We start from the raw sequence: 14013 nt of genomic DNA, 5'->3' as shown, positions 1-14013 counted from the left end.
GCAAATCACTCCCTGCGAGTAATAACTATTCTAACTGAGGTGATAAGAACAATTTGCATTGCAACCACCACGTCCACGTGTTCTTACTAGAATCTCTGCTTAAAAAAACCAATTGAGGGACAATTTTTTGGTGTAACCCTCCCGTCTTCCCCCTTAACCATTCTGCCATTTTGTTTTGCAATCATCAGCCCTGCGATTTGACGATGATGCATAGGGATGCGCGCCGAAACAATCGCGACCCACGTCGCCCTCCCGCTGACCCTCCATCTCCTGTGCGGTGCGAGCCGTCCATTCTGGCTGCCGATGGAAACCAACGATTGCACATCAGGTGCTTGTTCTTTTCTCCCTCGCATCCCTCGCCCTGCCTCCCTCAGCCGCCGCCGCGCCTCCCCCGAGCAGAACGTGAGGAACCGTCGCCCTTGCAATCGCTGGCGCCCTCGCTGGCGTCATCACATCCTCCCTCAAGCCAGCGCCCTCGCAATCGCCATAGCCTCCTCCCCCGATCCTCCGCCATCATCGCTGCCTCCCTCACGCCGGCATCTTCGCTCTCGCCCTCGCAACCCCACCCCGTCATCCCCGACCCGCCTCCCACCCCACGTCGTGCGACTCCACGCCCGCCTCCCCCCTCGCGATGCGTCCCGCACCCGGTCTAGGGTTCCAGCTGCGACACCAAGAGCGCACGGCGTCGCTTGCACCCGCCGTCGCCACGTGTTGTGGCCTGCATCGCACGCCTCCTCCTCCTTTTCTCCTTCCTTCTACTGCACGGGCAGCCGAGTAGAGCCGCCGCCGCCCCCAGATCCGCCGCCTACCAACCTTCTCCCTCCACATCCATAGCTGCGCCGCCCTCTACTCCACACCCGCAGCCCGGCGCCCGCCTCCTCTGAGCAGTCGCCCCCGCCTCCTTCAAGCCCTCCGAGCCGTCGCTGTTGGCCGGCCGGCCTGGTGATCGTCATGTATCCTCGTGGAAGTAGGCGATGCGATGCCGCCCGTGCGGCCTCGATGCGGCCATTGCACCCATGGGAGATTGCCACACGTGCCTAGCTCGAGTTATTCCCCGACGGCCGGCCGTCCACCAAGCCCGAGGTCGACGCCTACATCAACGCACTCCGCCCCGAGCTTCCCTCCCTTCTCGCTCTTGGTGGCGACCAGGTAACCCAACGCTACCCCCTATTGCGAATCATCGTAAGATTATCCGGTTGTCCAGTTGATGGGATTGATCGGCTTGCGCGCTTCGTCTGTGTCTTTCTTTTTTTGCATCGGATCTGAGTATGGTGTGGTTTATTTCTGAATCAATCCAATGACCACAGATGTGGGTTTACTCTATTGCTCTGTCATAGAGGTTGAGCTTGTTTAGTTACTATGTGTTGAAACATTGCAGAGGCGTTCAGAGAGTTCCAGTATGTACATGTTCTTGCTCCTGCTGTTTCCTTTCCTCTGATGTACTGCTGCATGTGCTATTATGTGTAATAGTTGGTACTTATATATGGGCCACATTTCTAAATAAATATTGTTCGGCGTAGCTTAGCTATGCTCAGTAGTTACTGGATGTTAATTTAGTATTATTCTATCTTGACTCATGACTATCTTTTCTTTATTTGCAGGAATGAACTTTGCCATTTTAGTGGCCATGCGATGTATTCAGGGATGGGTATTAGGTTCATTCATACTGATTATTTCCTTTCTGATGTTGGTGGTCATCTTTACCAAAAGTTGGAAGTTTATCTTATAAATTTTGCTGTGCCATCGCTAGGAGATCCACCCCCTTATGCAGACCAAATCCCTGTCTCACCTCTATGTTTTGATTATATTAGATATTCAATTCCTTTGCTCTTGACCTTTTGTGTTGTTTTTCTAAGCCTGGCTTATCCGTTGATCCTGCACAACTGGGATGGGTACACAAGGGGAGCAAAAAGGAATGTCGGTGCTAGGATATCGACGAGAAGCGACTGCCCAGACAGCGAGGTACACCAATCGGCATCAAGGTAGCTTCATGCTCGGCGACCAGCTGCCCTCTCTCCTCTTCCCACTCCTTTGCTAATTTTTGCTAAGTGTGATCAATTCTGTTCATCATTTTTCTGCATTGTTTTATTTGGTTTGCTATTGCCAGTAGAACGAACAATTAACAAGTAGTATTTGTTATCTTTGAGACCTGTAAAGCTTAGAAAGTATGCATCAATTTCAAGTCTAGCATCTTTCTGCTGGTGATCTAAGGAAATTCATGAACATCTCAGCCACTGACATCACACCTTTTTGTAACTTTTACTTGAATGTAAAACCTGCTTTGTTCTTCAAAGTGTAATAGTGCTACTTTATGTATGGCTACACTGAGCAAATGCTCAGTATCAGTTTTTAGGACTTAGGATAATGAAATATTTTGTCATCTTTGAATGTGCTTTTATTTATTCATTGTATTCTTTTATCTATGCGCAGATTACTTGAAGGAGACTGTCCGTGATACATTAAGATTTGTCAGGTTCTGTTTTGCAGTTTTACTTTTGCTTCTTTAGTCATTCTATTCATTCCCTTTGTAGCCCTCTGCATGTTTAGTCATAAACTAAGCTTTGCACAAATGCTTAAGAAGAACCACTGCTAACTCTGCGTCTATATATATTCAGCGTCAGTCCAAAAGGGGTCAAGTTCCTCTCTACTGCTGGTAAAATGGATGGCACCACTGGTTTTACAGCTGACTGCAGAGATGATTGATCTAGAGGAACATGCTAGTTCACAGCAGAAAGAAGGTGGTGGTTTAAATCATGTGCCCACAATAGAATCCGAAAAATTTTCTGTGGTAGGTTTCTCAAAATACTATTTATTAGATCCCGATCCACCCACTACTTAACCTGGAAATTTTAGCTTTTTTGTGTCTTGTGTCTCATTTAAATTTCTTTCAGGATGAAACAAAACTTTATCAAATGCTCCTGAATGTCAAGATGAAGCTGGCTCAAGATATTGGAACCGCTCCGTGAGTAAAAATCTAAACGATAACAATGCGTTTAGGAATCTGTGTTGTTTAGCTATTTTATGTTGGAAAGGTTAGCAAACCGATATTTTAATCCCCCTTGTTACAGATATGATATATGCGGTGATCAGACAATAAGAAATTTCGCAAAGATGAGGCCTTCTACTGGAGCTAGACTTGCTAATATCGATGGTGTCAGCCAGGTATTACTTAATATGTATTGTATGCATTTCTGCAGTACATCCAATTTTAAAATACACGATAGTGTGAACATTCTATTCCATCTTGTACTCGTATTTTAATACATCAGGCATTTTGTTTGCAGCATTTTGTCTCACGTTTCAGTGGCATTTTCATCCAAAATATCACACAATTATCGAAGGAGTTAAACCTTCCATTGGATAATTCACAAATACCACCACCAACAACAACAAATCCAGCTGTTGAAAATATAGCTGGTTTACCGAAACCTGTACAAAACAATCTTCCAGGGATCTTGGGTGATGCAAAGTTGACTGCATGGGAACCGTGGCAGAAGCAGGTGTTCTCATTCCTGAAAATCGCAGTGAGTTACCATTGTTTTCATTTTTCGTTTTGCACTGATGGTATACTCAAGTTCACAACTTAATATGATTATGTATTCCAGTATTTTCGCAGAGCAGTGCCAATAAAAGAGCAAACTGTTATTGCCTACATACTTGATGCTGCTCAAGAAGGATGTGAGATGGACTGGAGTAGGTTTTGCAGGGAGGTAGGGCTGACACCTGAGATAGCCTCAGGGATCCGTCTTGCAATAGCAAAGGTTGGATCACGTGACAAGTTGAAGCCGATCAAAGAGGAGCTCCCAGATAATGTAATTTTCTCTTAGCGCATAATCACTCTATTTCTGTTTGTGATTTAGTATTGCTTGGAAAATGTAATAGCCACTCTTATCAAACATTGGCTGTAGTTCATTGTATGTGCATCCAAAGCTGTCGTGAATGTCCAATTTACTTCTGACAAAAAGAAATGCTACATGACAATCGCAGGTAACTTACGACATGATCAAGACCTTCCTGACAATTGAGGGGCGTGGATTGTCAGAGCAAGTTTTTAGTAATGCGCCTGCTTCCCCCCATGCAAGCGAAGCCGGCGGAAATGATAATCTAGGAGATGGTGCCCTAACAAGTGATGCAAACCCTACAGCAAAGAGAGGCCAAACTGACGGTATGGTTGGTTCTGCTAAGGAGCCAGCAATGAAACAGCAAAAGATACAGGAGCATGGAGTTGAATCTTCTGGCACAATTGGTGTCACCGAAGAATCTGTGCTAGAGTTTGTTGCTAGCCGTGATGGGGTAAGCGGACACCCAATCATTCCTTCTGAAGCTCGGTTGGAAACCCACGTCGTTCATGTCGTCCTGTGTTGACGGTTGACTGTTTTCAGGTGTTATTAGACAAGGTAGTCAAGCACTTCAATGGCTCCAGGAGAGAATCAGTTGTCGACATATTGGACAGCCTCGAATCTGAATTCAAAATTGACAAGTAAAATGGGAAAACATGATGATGTAACAAACTTACACTACCGGACCCAGGCCCTTTGCCGAGTGTCCCAGACACTCGGCAAATACACAACAACACTCGGCAAAATGTTTGCCGAGAGTAACACTCGGCAAAGGGCACTCGCCAGCGATTATATCGGCAAATAGGTCTTTGCCGAGCGCCTTTTCTCGGGCACTCGGCAAACACTTTGCCGAGGGTCAGAGGCGGCACACGGCAAACGAAATAAACAGTAAGGCCGTTTGGGCCCGTGACGGCATCTTTGCCGAGCGTCCGCGACGTGGCGGTCGGCAAAGGCTAGGAGTAGATTGTTCCCCAGAGGAATGCGAGATTCCGAAAGCTTTATTTTTTATTGTGGGTAGGGGTAGATGATTTACTTCTGTGTCCGTGATCAATCAGGTCTAACATAATGGCATTTTTGTTAAAATGACGAATACAAGAATTTGCGTTTATTTAATAGTGGTAGAAGCTATATGTAATGGCCGTGTCATTGTCAGAAACATGAAGTGTTGTAACAGATCGAGCAGTAGTAGGTTGTAACTGTCTTTTCAGTTTGCTCCATGTACCTATACATACATTTGGGACGGAAGCATTGCCCGTATAGCCATGGCTGCATTGACAACTAAAATTTCCTGGTTTATTCTCGCAAATACCATAGCAAACATATTGGAGTTTCAGGAATTGATTAACAAAATCCATTCTTGGGCAGATTGATAGTAATACAGATGCGCTAGTTGATTTTAAAGAGTTTGCTGTGGCACTATATGTGCATCAGCTGGTGGAACATGAATGGATGCAGTACCTGTGGCGGCCGGGGCGCGGCCGGGGGCGCGGGCCGGGGGCGTGGCCTGCGGCGGGAGGGGTGGCGGAGCCGGCGGGGCGGCGTGAGAGTGAAACTGTGTGGATAAGGTGGAGGGAACCGGCCGGTTAAATATTCAAACCCTTTGCCGAGTGCCAGATCTTGGGCACTCGGCAAAGGCACCTCTTTGCCGAGTGCCAGATCAAAGGCACTCGGCAAAGGCCCTCTTTGCCGAGTGCCGGCAAAGAAATCACAATTTTCAAACCCATTTTGTCAATTTATTGAATTTCTTGTATTTATTGAAATTTGAACTACAGGTCACATGAATAATGGAAAACAATGAATGAAAAAAATGATATTAACGTTATTGAAGGATGCGTTGAGATCTTATCAAAAAAAATCAGAAATTTCGAACTTGTTGTCCACGAAACATGACGACGAACTTCTTATCCAGTTATTTTTAAAATGTAAAAAAGCAAATATGGTCGGAAAATTATGAAACTTGTCGAGATGTAATGATATCACGTGGGAAAGCTGTGATAAAAATATAACGAGGTTTCGTGAAAGTTAAAACATACGATGCTTACAAATTGAAAGTTCTCCAAAGAAATATATGATTTTATGTGAAATCCGATTAGGTGTTATGCATCGTAGATGTCAACTTTCACGAAATCTTATACAAATTTTATCACAGTGTCCTCACATGATAACATGACATCTCGACAAGTTTCATAATTTTCCGACTAAATTTATCTTTTATACAATTTAAACACGACTTGAACATAATTTAGTCGCCATGTTTCGTGAATAGTAGGTTTGAAATTTGTGGTCCTTTCTTCGTTAACGCCTCAAAGCATGCTCATTAACATGAATATGTTTCATACATTTTTCCCACTATTCAAATGACCACGCAGTTCAAATTTGAATTATTCAAGAAATTCGATACAATGAAAATAAATTATCGAAATATAGCAAACACTTCGATAAAAGAACCTAAATTACATATCTTGTTCAGGAGAATATAGGAAGGCAATAGAAAAATTTTTAGAGAAATTAAAGAGTCAAATTTTGTATATTTTGCCGAGTGTCTGCACCAGACACTCGGCAAAGAGTCACGGCGTGAACTACCGTTACGGCCGAGTGTCTTGCCCAGGCGCTCGGCAAAATGCCTCTTTGCCGAGTGTCTGCACCAGACACTCGGCAAAGAGTCACGGCGTGAACTACCGTTACGGCCTGGCGCTCGTTTGCCGAGTGTAATTCTTTGCCGAGTGTAAGGCTCTCGGCAAAAGTTTCTTTGTCGAGTGTTTTTCTTTGCCGAGTGCCCTGCTCTCGGTAAAGGATGAGTTCACCGTGTGTTTGTCTTTGCCGAGTGCGGCCCTCGGCAAATACATTCTTTGCCGAGTGCCCGACAGTTTGCACTCGGCAAAGTGTTTGGCTCTCGACAAAGTGCGGGTTTCCGGTAGTGTTAGGGGTTGCTATGTCAGATTCCTAAGAGCTTGCCAGGCTAGACCAGGTAGGGGATATGCCTGTCGGTTGTATCTAGATGTGTATACATGCTGGTGATGACTTTGTGCTATGGTTGGGTGAACCTTTTATCAGCAACATCGCTGTTCCGACTGGTGTGCATGTGCACGTTTTGGGGATCGACCACAAGTTGTACGAAAGTTTGTCTGGATATCCTACGACTGTACGGGCTCTCATTCTCACAAGCATGCAAATAAGCATTCAGTAGGATGGCAACCCGTATCAGTGATATATCGAGCTATCTTAAACACCCATGACATAAGCAAATGAAAAGGAAAACCATGACATGTTCTATCAATTCATGCCCTATGTTCTAACTCTATGAAACATGAACATTATCATGCAAGAGGAACTATACCCCATCAGACAACAGATACTGTAGCCCATTCGAGAACACGTATACAAACCTAGGTACCGTAGCGATGAACTCTGATCTCGGTGGCTCGTGCTCGACAGCACGGCTGTAGCGGTAAAACAATTTCCAGGCGACCTTGATGTCCTCACAGCGATGTTCGTGGAGGGTGAGGGGAGGGCTGGGGCCAAGCATAGGGTGGACTGGGCGGCGAGATGCCAAATTACCAGGGTGATGGAGGTGACGGGCAAAGCATCGAAGGGAGGAGGCAAAGACGGGCGGCTTCTAGACCGCTGTAATCGTCGATCGGTGGGCCCATGGGGAACGCGGTTCAGGGGCACGATCGACAATTGGACTAAGGCATCAGATGGTTGCAAGGGGGAGGGGGTGGCGGATGATGTACCAAGCCCGTTAGATTGTCGAAAGGGGGCCAGAAGTTATGAGTTTCATTTTGTCAAATTTTTTAAGAACATATACAATTCTCAGAAACACTTAGTGAATTATGATGTTTTTTGCTCTCCATTACTGTGTTAATTTCATAAACTTTGTTTTTTGGATTAAATGACACTTTAACATCGTTATTTAATTTCACAGTATTGTTATCTTATCGTGCGATCCGTTTGTTTTTAGTATAAAAGTTTTGCTGCCCTGTAGCAACGCACGGGCATGCAACCTAGTATACTTCAATGGGCAATCTCAACATGTACCCGTAGTATCCATAGATGATATCTATCTCCCACATAGGTAACACACCTCCTTTAGAAACTCCACTCTACAACCCATAATTTCTTAGTGTCGATCAAATAAATTTATTCTTTTTTCTCTCCACCTATCACATCTGTTCCCCATCTATCGTGAAGATACTATCTTCTCCCAATGCAAACTTCGCCTTGAATTTTGCATTGAAATTGAGTCTTACATGAGACCCGGTTTCTTCCTGACGGGGGCGAACATCACGGACTCCCCAAAATGCGATCTTTAGGGAGCTAATCATGGATAGGCCCTCCCAAACTCTCGGCCTGACCGGGAAATCATGTGGCCGCGGACGGCCCACTGGCTGGAGGAGCATCGACGGCCCGGTATTAGGTTCAAACGCAGAGCATAAGCCACCTCGCCCAACCCCGAGAGTGCGGGCGCGGCCTCGCCCGACCCTGAGGGCGTGGGTTCCGCCTCGCCTGTCACATCCTGAATTTTCAATTCCGCAATTACCTTAGAATTAGCTTAATTAATAACTATCCAAGTATTTAACTAGAAAAGATTAGTAAATAAAAATAATAATAATACAGGTGAAGAGTGCTTGCATGTGTCTAGCAGACAACGGAACAAACCCCGCGGACAAACTATTCAGCTGTAGTTTGATTAATAGCCAAAGGCTCATGTGGTGATTAATTACGACACCTCAACGTTAGCCCCATCTACATGAAGAGAAATAATAAAACATAATAATATATATAATAATAATACTAAATAAAATATAATAATAATAATAAAAAAATAAATTAAACATTAAATCGAGCTGTACAATATATTGGCTCTCCAGACTTTATAAATTAATGACAAATACGCAGACTATACTCATTCATGCACCAGACGCAAAACTCCATACGCGCGGATAGAACTCCGTACCGCGCTAGCGTCTCGCAGCGCCAGCACCTTCTCGAACGAGCTCGCCCCTTCCCTCGCCACCGCCATTCTGTGTCAGCCGTTTCCCCGACCACGCGCTGCAATCTGCCTACCTCTCAGCCATAAAGAGAGGAGGAAGAGATGAGGCGTGGGAGAGAAAAGAGAAAGAAAAGAAAGAGCGATGAGATGTGAGACAGGAGAGAGAGAGAGAGATGAAATGTGATAAGGAATGGAGAGAAATGAGACATGACATGCATGCGTGGTGCAAGTTGACTACCATGCATGGATGGGAAATGGCAAGCTGCTGAGACACAAGCGCCAGGAGTCCCATGCATGTGAAGAGCAAAGTTGACTACTATGCCTTGATGTGAAATGGCAAGCTGCAGAAGCACAAGTAACCAGCCCTCTCTCTCGAACTATCCCTGCAGCATTCAACCAAAGAGAATAGTTCGCGCACGGCACGCGTTGTCGTACGCTCGCTACAGCGCAACCTTATCTCCTCGCACTGTGCCGAACCGCCTTATCCCGTTTATAAAAAGGCAGCGGCGCTGGTTTGCGATCTCTCGCCAAACACTGAAAAACCAATCGACCCTCTCCCAAGAATCACTGAACTTTCTCCAACTTGCAGTAACAAGGTAGCCATTCCCGCCGATCTCCGAACTCGTTTTTCATTTCCGAAATTAATACACAGCCACACTGTAAATTTCATATCTCACCCATCCGAACTCCGAATCACCCAATTCTTCTTCCTAAATTCATATAAATTCAAGTGCTATTTTATAATGATGATTGTGTGCTGAGCTTGATTGTCTGTGTGATTATTTGATGCGATAAATAGGCCGTACCCGAGGAAGATCCTGTCGAGCAGAACGACCCTGTGACGGGTGTTGGGAACGTTAGCGAGGACGAAGGCAAGTCTCACTGACCCTTTGATCATATTTATCCTATGAATGATTGCTTATAGTAGAGCCTGGATAGGTGATCATTGCATAGTTGAATGCATTGCCATTGTGAACCTCATTGACTGCCTTGATTTGCATATTGTGATTTTGAATGCCTTGATATGAGTCTGCATTTAATATTTATTATTCCTTGTTATTGGATGCATGGTTAAATACTTGTCTATGTTTGAGAAGTGATAATGATTTATGGACAAGGCCTGTAAGTACTACCGTTGGTGTAGGCTTACGCTCAAGCGCTATCATGGTGATAGACTTGGGTAGGCGAGTTTTGTGATTAAGGATTTGTGGTTGTGGTGCCATCTCACCTAACTTTTGTTCGTACAACCACTCGACCCTGTATGGGCAGGGCATAGGCTAATCCCACTGGCTATTTCGGTGACCGTCCTGAGATTGAGTTGATTTATATTTGTGACCAAGAGTGGTCTGGATATAATGATGGTGCTGGACGGGTTTATCCGAGATAGGCCATGGCTTGGTGTCACCTATGTTCGGGCCGTGCTGAGCGGTTCCGGCTTGTGGGTAAAGTGTACAAGCTCTGCAGAGTCTGAAAATCCATTCGAATGGCTGTGTCCTTGGTATAGGACAGGTTACGGTGTGGACATCACACCTAGAGTGAGATGCTTGGAGATGAGATATGCTTTTGGATAAGATTTGTTTGCATATATAGTTATTGCATGGGTATATCCTGATAATTTGCATTACAGTTTCGAGTTCATTCACTTTTGAGCATATTTATTTGATCATTGCATTAATTAATTTCTCTATATATCTCACTCCCTGGCGAGGTGGGACTTGCTGAGTACCTTGTACTCACTCTTTTATTGTTGATGTTTTTAGCAGCCGATCCGGATTACGTGCCTGAAGACTGCGAGTAGTTCGCGTCCGCACCCAAGTCAAGCCTGTGGAGTTCAATGTGGAGTTGTGGTTGAGTCATAGCGTCTAGTTAGTATGTCTGAGTGTGAAGACCAAATAAATGCCCTCCTGTTAACGACCATCGCTGCTTTAGTCGTCGTTATCATCTTGATGAGGTGTTGTGAATGTCATTAGTGTGTTATACGCCTATGTACCACTTGTGTTATGTATTGTGTCAGGCCTCCGATGCGAGAACAGGCGAGGGCATGCCTTGACGTGACCACCGGAGGTGAGAGGCCATCATGGTGAGTCCCCGTCGCCCGCCGCGCCAGGGGTTAAGCCATAAAATGCGCCGGGGGCTCACGCCGCCTGTCTTGTCAGAGCGCACGTTGCCCACCAGAAGCGTCGGGGGCCTATGCCGCCCGTCCTGTCGGAGCATGTTGCCCACCAGGCATGCCGGGGGCCTACGCCGCCTGTCCTGTCAGAGCGCACATCGCACGTTGCGCCAGGGGGGCGGGCGGCGCAAAGACACCCCCAACATCATCTGCAGGGCCAACGGAGCCCATGTGAAGGGGAGGAGAGCAGCGGATCCTGGCAACCCTCCTCTTTCTACTTCTTATCTCTCTCTCTCTCTCTCCGTCACTCGGGTATCCGACACCTGCCCCTTAGCTTATAAAAGGGAAGGGGAGGACCCCCGTAGGGGGACCGAACTCTCAGATACTCACGCACTCGCATAGCACTTAGCCACCAGAAACTTGGGAGCCCGTTCCCTCTCTCGACCGTTTGTAAACCCTACTGCAAACTAGTGCAAGAACCCCTTGTGTCTTCCTTGCACACCATTCGAGCCAGACGTGCAAGCATAAATTTACTAGTTGGCGGGCCGAAACACCAACACTTCCTCTCTCTTTCTCATTTATTATAATGTCACGTAAGCTAAAAGTCCTATATAGCAATGCAATTAATATCATGGACACCATCCTACATGAAGGGTTGGGAATGTCCTAACATCTATTTTAAAGGTACTATCCAACATAATTTTTGAATTTTGGTTGGTTGGATCAAATACTCAAAGATTATTGACCGGATAAAGATTCATATTTTCGATCAGATCATGGTCAAAGCGTCGCCAATTTGTGAATAAAGGGACTTCTAAAGTTAAGGGCGTAATTTTTATTACGTGTATTTATATCCAATTATAGTGTTATGCGTCTAAAAAAATTATGTTGTTACCATTACTCATATGACTTTGTGATTTTATTCTCGCTCCCACAGTAAAAATACAATACCCTAAAATACTCTAAGATGAAATGATATTCCTCGCAAAAAAATAAAAATGATGTAATATTAGTTTGTGCACTTACATACTTATTAATTAACCAATTATAAGGGTATATGTTGTGCACTGCCAATTCACCCCTAGGTCGGCCTAGTGACTCTAGGGCACGACTTCGCGTCATGGATGTGAGAGATGATGAGTGTATGATGACCATTCAAATTTTTAAGACCTAAAGTTGGTGACATTATTGAGCTTTCATTGGGCCAAGTCGCCTACCTATTTTCTCCGTCAGATCTCGAGCAATGCAAATCTCAGCCGTCCATAGGAGTGCCAGAGTTTCGCGACCCTTCGCTGAGCTCGTCGATTTTCCGGTCGTTTCGCGTCGTGTACTCTCTTGCACCAACGCCGTCACCATGGTCATGGCCGCCGTTGAGCTCGAAATTGCCGGTGCGGGTGCTCCACCCACGGCTAGAATCGAATCTGCCGTGTCGCCATAACAGTGTGCTGCTCAGAGAGCCCTCCGCCGCCACCGCGGCGCATCCATTCATGGCGGCCTCATCCAGTCGCCTGCCTCCTGGCCTCGTACACCATTCCGACTCTCCACCTCTGCCTCGCTCAAACACAACGCCGGCAGCATTGAAACCGCAGGCCGTCTCATTGATGATGCGCTCAGCTATTCGGCCGATGCCGAAGCCGTGCTTTTCTGCCCGTCATGGCCATCGTCGTTGGCCTCCATCCAACTTGTGACGAGCGACAGTCAAGGAGAAGATAAATGAGCGATGGGGTCACAACCACGGCCTACCTGGCTATGGGAAATTTGGTGATTGACTATGATTTGTGAATTTAGAGGTAAGTTGGAACTGAGAAATTTTAGTTTAATTGAATCTTCACGGGTTCCTGATTTGTTTAGAGATAAAAATGCAGATACAGAGACTGACATGGAACAAATTGGAGCTCATGTGGCCAAAGAGCAAGAACAAATTACAGCAGATGGAGGTCCGACTTGGAATGCCAACCCAGAGATGAGCCCCAGCTCAGTCGCCCAATGACCCAATAGCTGGAACTGTCATAATTTTCCGTGTTGTCACAACCATCTTGTCAGGAGAACGGGAACGTGGTGATGACCCCATGGTCATATATGTTGTGCCAAAGGAACACGTTAAGAGTATTTTGCTCCAGAAACAGTGCAGGTAGTTCCATCCAATTGACTCTACTTTTCTCAAATTGATTTAAAGAATCAAGTATCTCATGATTTGCAAGGAGCTAGAAACTAAATACTGCTTTCATATTACGGAAATCGTGTAAACTTGTTGCTTTGTTTGAACCCATCCGATATTGACTCTCATTATTGTGGAACAACTGGATTACTCATTTGTTTTCTATGGTTACCTTTAAACGAGAATCGGGTGATCTCATTTATTTTTTTCTTCTTGTACCCAATGGCAAACTGCAAATAGCTTCTTTCCTTATGCCAATATAGAAGATTAAACATATCTTATGATTTCTATAAGAATTAGAGATATATGATTTCACCTAACTATGTAAAGCAAATTTTGATATTGTGTAATAAGATTCCAGTGTGCAGGTACATCTGCTATCACTACCGGAAACGCGGTCTTTGCCGAGTGTCCGAAGCTTTGCCGAGTGCTAAATATCGGGCACTTGGCAAAGAGACTCTTTGCCGAGTGTAGCACTCGGCAAAGAAAAACACACGGTGAACGCATCCTTTGCCGAGCGCCAAGCACTCGGCAAAGAAAAACACTCGGCAAAGAATACTTTGCCGAGTGTCGGGGGCAAAGGAGGACACTCGGCAAACAAGCGCCACGCAATTAACGGCGTCATTCTTTGCCGAGTGCCACGTCACAGGCACTCGGCAAAGAGACGTTTTGCCGAGTGCCTGGCCAAGCCACTCGGCAAAATATACATATTTTTTTCTCTATTTTCTCCTAATTTTTTCTATTGTTATCCTACATTCTCCTCAACAACATATGTAATTTAGGTTCATTTCTCAAAGTGTCTGCTATATTTCGTCAATTTATTTTATTTTATTAAATTTCTTGAATAATTCAAATTTGAACTGCGTGGTCATTCGAATAGTGGAAAAAATAAATGAAAAATTGTTATTTATAT

At 45.2% G+C, this 14013-nt stretch overlaps 1 pseudogene; it reads left to right on the top strand.

Annotated features, from left to right (window-relative positions):
* Positions 1–1644: 1644 nt before the first annotated feature.
* Positions 1645–4484, top strand: LOC112898123 (annotated as a pseudogene).
* The last annotated feature ends 9529 nt before the right edge of the window (positions 4485–14013 follow it).

This window comes from Panicum hallii, chromosome 6 (assembly GCF_002211085.1).
Source record: "Panicum hallii strain FIL2 chromosome 6, PHallii_v3.1, whole genome shotgun sequence".
Taxonomy (NCBI): domain Eukaryota; kingdom Viridiplantae; phylum Streptophyta; class Magnoliopsida; order Poales; family Poaceae; genus Panicum; species Panicum hallii.
This window is presented reverse-complemented; position numbering and strand designations above follow the sequence as displayed.